The 8,051-nt window shown below is 44.3% G+C and overlaps 1 protein-coding gene across 2 annotated transcripts in view; it reads right to left on the reverse strand.

The window, feature by feature from the left end:
- dhrs7b (dehydrogenase/reductase (SDR family) member 7B) overlaps positions 1-8,051 on the reverse strand; it is a 29,586-nt gene extending 21,535 nt beyond the window's left edge. Inside the window, exon 1 of one of the 2 annotated variants that reach the window (XM_084330290.1) lies at positions 7,955-8,051. The gene's annotated coding sequence lies outside the window, so the exon portion shown is untranslated. The remainder of the gene's footprint in view (positions 1-7,954) is intronic. The other variant, XM_084330291.1, reaches the window with a different exon arrangement.

The raw sequence follows: 8,051 nt of genomic DNA on the forward strand, positions 1-8,051 counted from the left end.
GGACTTTAGACGCAGTGGTGGGGTTTGTGAGAGAGCATGGGACAACAATATAGATGACTACCCACATTTAAAGGTAATCGCTGTTGTTGATTATGATCATTCCTAATCTTTATGTGGGGGTCTTAAATTACCAGTAGGCTAATTGCATGTCTCCTGTAGGGTTGGCTGCCTGAAAAGTTTGCACTTCACGTGTGTGAGTATGAGGAAGAGGTGGCCCCAGGAGGCGTCCCAAGAGACCACACTGGTTTCACGTCTACAGTACGCGCGGATGTTCGCACTGTGGAACAGGCCAAGGAGTGGGTGGAGTTGGTGAAGGAGTCATCTGAGGTAACATGGAGAGTGGAGGCTACCAAACCAGCGCTGGGGCGCTCCGTCCTATTCAAGGTAAGAATTGTGTTACGTCATTTGTTAGACTACCATTTGTGCCTTTCACCCATACGCATACTGCTAGTGCTAACCCATACTGCATTCAATCAAAATGTTACACAGACGCAGTACAGGTGCCAGCATAAGGTGCATAAGGTGCATAAGGCGAAACAGAAATAAAAAAAAAACACCGGCTGCCAAGCTACCATGGTTGTTATACTAAAAGTTAGAGGAATGACCCGGTGAGTTTGCACTATACAATACTTATAATTCAATTGTTTTTATGGACATAACAGTTGGCCTAGTTTTTATTGTTGATTTTGATTTATTTTACAGGAGCACAGACCCACACATCCCTAATTTTCCAATGCACATTCGCATTGTGAATAGGCACAATCATAACCTCCATGTCTCAGCGGCCCTGCGCTATCGCGATGTTGGGCAAAAGGCCATAGACACGCTGACCGCGTTATTTGCGATTGGCCACAAGCCTCCTTCTGCTTTGTCTGTGCTAAAGCACGACCTCAAAATACAACACGGAGACGCCTACTTTTGTGCTGCAGCCAACAGAGCGATCTGCCCAGACCTGTCCTATGTGCAAAGGTAGACGTTCGTTCAGTTATAAACTACAGTATAAACTATACATTTTATGCAGTTACAATTACACCAACTAAAATTAGTGTTCTTTGCCAGATTATTCGCAGCGGAGTACAGGGTCCAATTTGGCGCCCGGAGTGGCCCGAGTATGGTGGAAGCCCTCGGTCAGCAGGTGGACGCCTACAACGCCATGTGCCAGGACGCGTGTGCTGTCATGGGAACCTCTTCTCTGGGAGCCCCATTAATTGCGCTGTGCTCTCCTCTCATGAAGAAAGTGCACCACCAGGTATTCTGGCTATCTTTTTCATGGTGTTCCATTTAAGTAACTAAGTAACACACTAACTAACACTAACTATGCCTGCCTGCCTGCCTCTGTGTCTGTCTGTCCGTCTGTGTTTGTCGGTCTGTCAGCTGAAGCACAGTGGCGAACTCTGCTTCATTGATTCCTCCGGCAACATGGATAGGGAAAATATCAGAGTTTTTTTGTTGCTGACGCACAGCCCTGCCGGAGGTCTACCATTGGGGATCTTCTTCTGCCAGTCTGAGGACGAGGAGACGATTTTTGAAGGGCTACAGCTGCTGATGACTCTGATTGGAGAGAGGGCCTTTGCTGGCAGGGGAGCATCAGGCCCACGGATCTTCATCACCGATGACTGCGCGGCAGAGAGGGGAGCCTTAGGGAGGGCATTCCCACAAGCCACTCTTCTCCTGTGCTCTTTCCATCTGCTACAAGCAGTATGGAGATGGTTGTGGAGCAAGGCGAGTCTGGTGGCGTGCAGAGACAGGCCAACTCTGTTCACTGTGGTTAAACAGATGCTCTACTCCGAGGAGACAGCAGAGGTGGACAGGCTGTACTTGGCGGCGAGAGAGCACCCTGTTGCAGTCAGGTTAGTGCTTAGACAAGTGTGCTTATGTTTAGCTGTACACAGACATTCCCACAATCACACAGCACAGCAGTCTTGCAAATTCGGTACAAGAAAGTCAGGAGGCTTGTGTTTGCATACTTCATATATGTGTCTACCTCTCCTTGCTGTCATTACATCATGTATGTGCATCTTCTGTGTTTGTTTCCTTATTTGATCAATTGCAGGTATGAAAAGTACCTGCGGTACATTGAGCGCCTCTACAGTCGCAGAGAGTGCTGGGCACTCAGCTACCGGGCCGCGCGCGGTCTCCTCACCCGGGGAAATAACACTAACAATTATTCGGAAGCAGCGATGCGGGTCCTCAAAGACGGGATCCTCCAGAGGACGAAAGCCTTCAACCCATGCCAACTCTTGGACATCCTGACCTCGAGGCTGGATGTCTACTATGAGGCCCGCATTGTGGATGTTGCCCTCGAACGCTGGATGGCGTACCAGAAGAGGAGATTCCTTCCCCAGGATAGCGACATCATTCCATCTCAGATCCAGCAGGTACTATATCAAATCGGTCACTCGGTCAAATGTCACTCGGTCATCATCGCAAAAGAATTGACCTTCACTGACGTTTAAAACACCTCGCAGAGGCGGCTCGGTATTTTAAACTCTGTGTCGGTCAATTATTTTGCGACAATGACCTCGTAGCTATGCATTATCCCTTACTTGTATGACTTATGATTTGTATAGCTTGGGGACAACAGGTACGAGGTGCAGGGCTCGGTGACGGAGCCATACATCGTGGACATGGAGGCGGAGCTGTGCTCATGCCCGGCAGGACAAACTGGGGCCCTCTGTAAACATCTGGCAGCAGTGGCCAAGTTTTACAGTGTGGATATGTCCAGCACTTTCCTCCCCACAACTCCGGAGATGAAAGCAACACTGCTCAAATTAACATCAGGAGGTAAAGCTAATACCTTTCTTTTCACAATAATAAACCATAATAGACCTTTCCTACACTGAACGCAAGTCCCGCCCCCCATTGTTACTGTTGCTTTTGTTGTGGTGGGAGTGATTACAATGCTTAGATATCGGAATCCAGCTTTGGACCATTTGAACTTGACCTCATCCTCTAGTTGTGATGGCCACACTGTCATGTCTTCTTCTTATATTCTGTATAATACTATAGGAGGAACCGTCTCCTTGGACTTCCTTCAACCCCTGAGACTTGCTCAGCCAGCATGCCAGTCATTCCAGGGTAAGTAATACCACCCTTGCACACACACACACACACACCATAAGATGTGACATACTGTAGTTGTTGATTATGCGGTGTCTTTGTGTCAACAGAAGCCATCCCTGGGCCAAGCAGTACGCCGATGGACCAGCTGCAAGACACCAGCGGTCAGTTATGAACTTGTCTTTTTTTGTCTGTCACTTTCTCTCACTCACTCACTCACACACACACACACCTTTCCTACACTTTGGACCATTTGAACTTGACCTCATCCTCTAGTTGTGATGGCCACACTGTCATGTCTTCTTCTTATATTCTGTATAATACTATAGGAACCGTCTCCTTGGACTTCCTTCAACCCCTGAGACTTGCTCAGCCAGCATGCCAGTCATTCCAGGGTAAGTAATACCACCCTTACACACACACACACACACACCATAAGATGTGACATACTGTAGTTGTTGATTATGCGGTGTCTTTGTGTCAACAGAAGCCATCCCTGGGCCAAGCAGTATGCCGATGGACCAGCTGCAAGACACCAGCGGTCAGTTATGAACTTGTCTTTTTTTGTCTGTCACTTTCTCTCACTCACACACACACACACACACACACCATAAGATGTGACATACTGTAGTTGTTGATTATGCGGTGTCTTTGTGTCAACAGAAGCCATCCCTGGGCCAAGCAGTATGCCGATGGACCAGCTGCAAGACACCAGCGGTCAGTTATGAACTTGTCTTTTTTTGTCTGTCACTTTCTCTCACTCACACACACACACACACACACACCATAAGATGTGACATACTGTAGTTGTTGATTATGCGGTGTCTTTGTGTCAACAGAAGCCATCCCTGGGCCAAGCAGTAGCAGTACGCCGATGGAACAGGATTTGGTCAAGGAGATGATGTCAGTTATGTGGCAACACAGTCGCGACCCCCTCTTCACTGCTGGACTCGCGGCCATGTCAAAACAGTTTTTTCTGCTGACGAGAAACCCTTCCGCATTGTCGTCAGCCTACCACACATTCGGCAAGTCCAGGAGCCTGTCGACGAGGGCTGGCGCATTACGCCGAGCTGCAATGCGGCAAGGCCCGATCATTGGCTGCCAGCCAACTGCAGTGGCACGCAGGAAGTTGCCAGCCGGCTCAAGGAGGCGAGTTCAAGCTGGGCGACCTGCAAAGCGACACAACCTGAGCGCGTCGGTGGCTTTGAACATTAGTGGGGCAAAAAAACATTGAAGCTCATAGTCTCCCAGTCCCTCCACTCTGCAGTAAACAGACATCACTGATATAGTGTCTGGTCAGTAACATGGGTCTAGAACCCACCTCACCCCTGCCCACTTTGACAACCTAAATCAATAGGAGGACCAGGAATGGAACTGGGAACCTCTTCCGATTACCAGACGACTGCTCTACGTCCTGAGCCACTGTCGCGCCTCAAAAGAGAGTGACTTGATCGTGGCAATAGTATGTGGCGTCATCAGAAGCAGGTACCCCTCCCCCACCGGCACTTACATTGGGTTCAATGAGGCAGAGGCCATGTTTGGAATGACCTGATAGAACTCTTTATACACCTGTCCCACGAGTGACTGTAACTGTACCCGTTCCATTCTTTGTAATAATAGCAGGACATCTTCAATTTCAAATATTTGAATACAATTACTGTAAAAGCAACTCCCCCTCCCCCCACTGACTTACATTAGGTTCAAGGAGACAAACCCTTTACATTTAGTAATTTAGCTAACGCTTTTATACAAAGCGACTTGCAAGTTCTGCAAGACTGTGTTACAGTCTTGAGGGCATAGTAGTAAAAACATAATTATTAGCATAGTGCAAGGACGATTAGTAGTAGCAAAGTGTATGATAGTAGAAGACAGTACAAAGGTTATTTTATTTTTATTTATTTTGTTTCCAGAAGACATCCTCAGACATCTTATTTATTTATAACACTGTATACTGTATCTTCCTATGCCATGTTTTATTTTTTACAACTATATGTAACAGGGTGTAATATCCCTTTCATTATAATTACACAACATTCTGTGATTTGACTCTGCCTCCTTCAGTATTCTCCCCCTTTTCTCCCCTTTGATCTGATTCCCGTGGAAAGGTGTGTACATTTATTTCCCTCTTTTTGGTGATTTTGATTTTTTTTATTTGATTTGAAGTCTTTATTTCGAACATGCAATGAATACAACAAACAATAACAAAAAAAGAAAAAAACAACTCAATCTGCATGTTCGAAAAGGAGTAGGAAGAAGTATTCACTTATTTAATCCTACTCCTTTTCCACTACTCAAATGAGTGTACTATTTTTGATCAGTATAGTCACAGAGCGTTGCGTCAGCGAGGCACACAGGATCCTGAAAGACCCCAGCCACCCGAACCACAAACTGTTTGACCTCATATGCCGTCTGGCAGATGGTACCGCGGTCTCGGGTCCACATCCAAAAGAACGCTGAACAGCTACTTCCACCGGGCAAACAGACTACTGACGAATAGACTCTGAATTATCACATGAGCATACACACAAAAGCACCTTAGAGACTTACACACCACACAAGCACACTTATTAGACACAAACACTGCTGCTATTTACACTATAGATTTAACTTTTTTATTTTGTATTTATCCACAGTTTTTTTTACCTTGTATTGTAAAGTTTGTATAGATCGTTGTATATTGTTGTCTACAAATCTACGGTTGAGGAGCTGGGAAAAACAAGCATCCCACTTTCTGAGGAATAAATATGTTTCCTTTTCATGTATGTCTTTTATTTAATTGATGTTGTGATAAAGTTTGTATGTACGTTGTGTAATATGGTGTTCGGTCCACTTTGAAATCCTGCAGTACACAACAACTATGTCAGGCTAGTCCATGAGCTGTCAACATTGTGGAACATATGTACTGGGGCTAAAAGTAGCATGCAGTTGCCCTTTTGTTCCGAGTCCCTCTGAAGATGTGTGTAGTTCTAGTTCAGCCATCACGTTGAAGCACATTCATTCATTATGTAGTTTTAGTTGTTTGCGATTGTTATTACAGGAGATAAGAATTGAACACAATACATACAGTATAAACATATTTTTCTACATTTCTATAAGCACTACAGTACACACAATGACTGTTTCTCTATTCCTTTTTTTTATACACATCATAGTAGCACTAATGCCCAGTGATGAACACCATAAACAATCAAGAACATACATTCTTTCCACAATAAATTATAAACCATGCTAACGGGTCCAACTTTGGCACGGTTCATTTTCTTTTGGTATTTGTCTATGTTGTCTATGCAAGGTTTATACTTTACAGTACAGGTAGTACTGTACACAGTGGTTATTAGATGTTTCATGGTTTTCAACATTTCTCAACCTCCATAATGCCACTGAGCTCTGCACAGAATATTTTACCAGCTAGTAAACAATAACAACATTTGCCAGCTGGGTACAGACCCTCACGGAGTCATATCTGAAGTTATCGAGAACACACAAATATATTATTTATTAAATCTAGAATAATTAAACTTGAAGACATGGTTAAGTTTCAAACAATGTTAATTATGTTTAGGGCAAGAAATAATACACTGCCAGAAAAACGACAAAATCTTTTTCATTTAGAAAGTGAGTTTAGTAGGAGAAAATACAATTTTAAACATCAGTTTGCACGTACCACACTTAAACAGATGTGTCCTTCAGTTATTGGTGTAAAGTTATGGAATTCTCTCCATAGCGAGCTTAAGGGATGTAACAGTGTTAAATCAAAATATTAACCATTAAATAAAGGTTGTAATTCCTTCATAGTTAAAGACTGTAGAGGTTGAGTACTTCATTATCTAAACATGGTAAGTTAGTTAGAGTGTTGTGTTCAGTCAGACAGTAGACAAGTAGAGGTTGAGTACTTTATTATCTAAACATGGTTTGATTGATTGATTGAAAAGTTTATTAACAGATTGCAGAATGGGTACAGTACAGTACAGCTCAATACATACAATTGTTAAGGGGATGCAGACCAGAGAAAGACTTTCGTCTTGTTTACATCAGGGTCCCCCATTTTCAATTCATATAGACATTTATGACATACATGACATACAGATAGACAGTACTGCTACGCCTATACATTTGCAAATACAGTACTGTTTGTGATACAAGTGTCCAGAAAAAGGAGTGTATATACATTTGGCGTAGAAACTGTACATTGGTGAGTTAGAGTGTTGCGTTCATTCATAGTTAAAGACAGCCGAGGTTGAGTAGTTTCTTCTGATATTCCAGTAAAGTACACGTTAACGTTACAATGTGTTGTGTTCACAACACTGTTTAGTTAAAGACAGCCGAGGTTGAGTAGTTTCTTCTGATATTCCATAGTAAAGTACACGTTAACGTTACAATGTGTTGTGTTCACAACAGCGTTTAGTCCGACGACGCGTCGCGATAATATACTATATTCGCGAAGTACACGTTAGCGTTACAATCGTCGCGATAATATACTATATTCCATAGTAAATTACACGTTAACGTGTTGCGTTGTGTTCACTCATAGTTAAAGACAGTTGTGTTCACTCATAGTTAAAGACAGCCGAGGTTTCAAGTGATGCAATGTACGCGGAAATGCCATATCATTTGTCTAAGCGGGGCCTGAAAAGAAAGGCGCTTTACCGCACTGGCCTGCGGTGACGAATGCGGAAGCATTTTTGCACTGCTTGCTTGGCATAAAGCTACACGCGACCAGGCAGACAGGTGGGACCAGACAGGAGCCGGGTGCTACTTCCTTGTTAAGGTATGAACTCACCCGGTGTTAGCTATAGCAGCTAGAACACTTCATAACCACTGACAAGCTCGCTCTGGACAACCAGCTAATGTTAACTAGGTTTAGCTACTTACTAGTCGTCTGTCTCTAACTCACCTGAGTAGCTGTGTCAGGTCGCGGGGGTTGCTGGTTCGACGCCTCTCTTCTCTCGAGCACGACGCCTCACAGCGCAGTTGGAGTGCTGGGCTGCGCG

Source organism: Notolepis coatsorum (assembly GCF_963971535.1).
Source record: "Notolepis coatsorum genome assembly, chromosome: 15".
NCBI lineage: Eukaryota > Metazoa > Chordata > Actinopteri > Aulopiformes > Paralepididae > Notolepis > Notolepis coatsorum.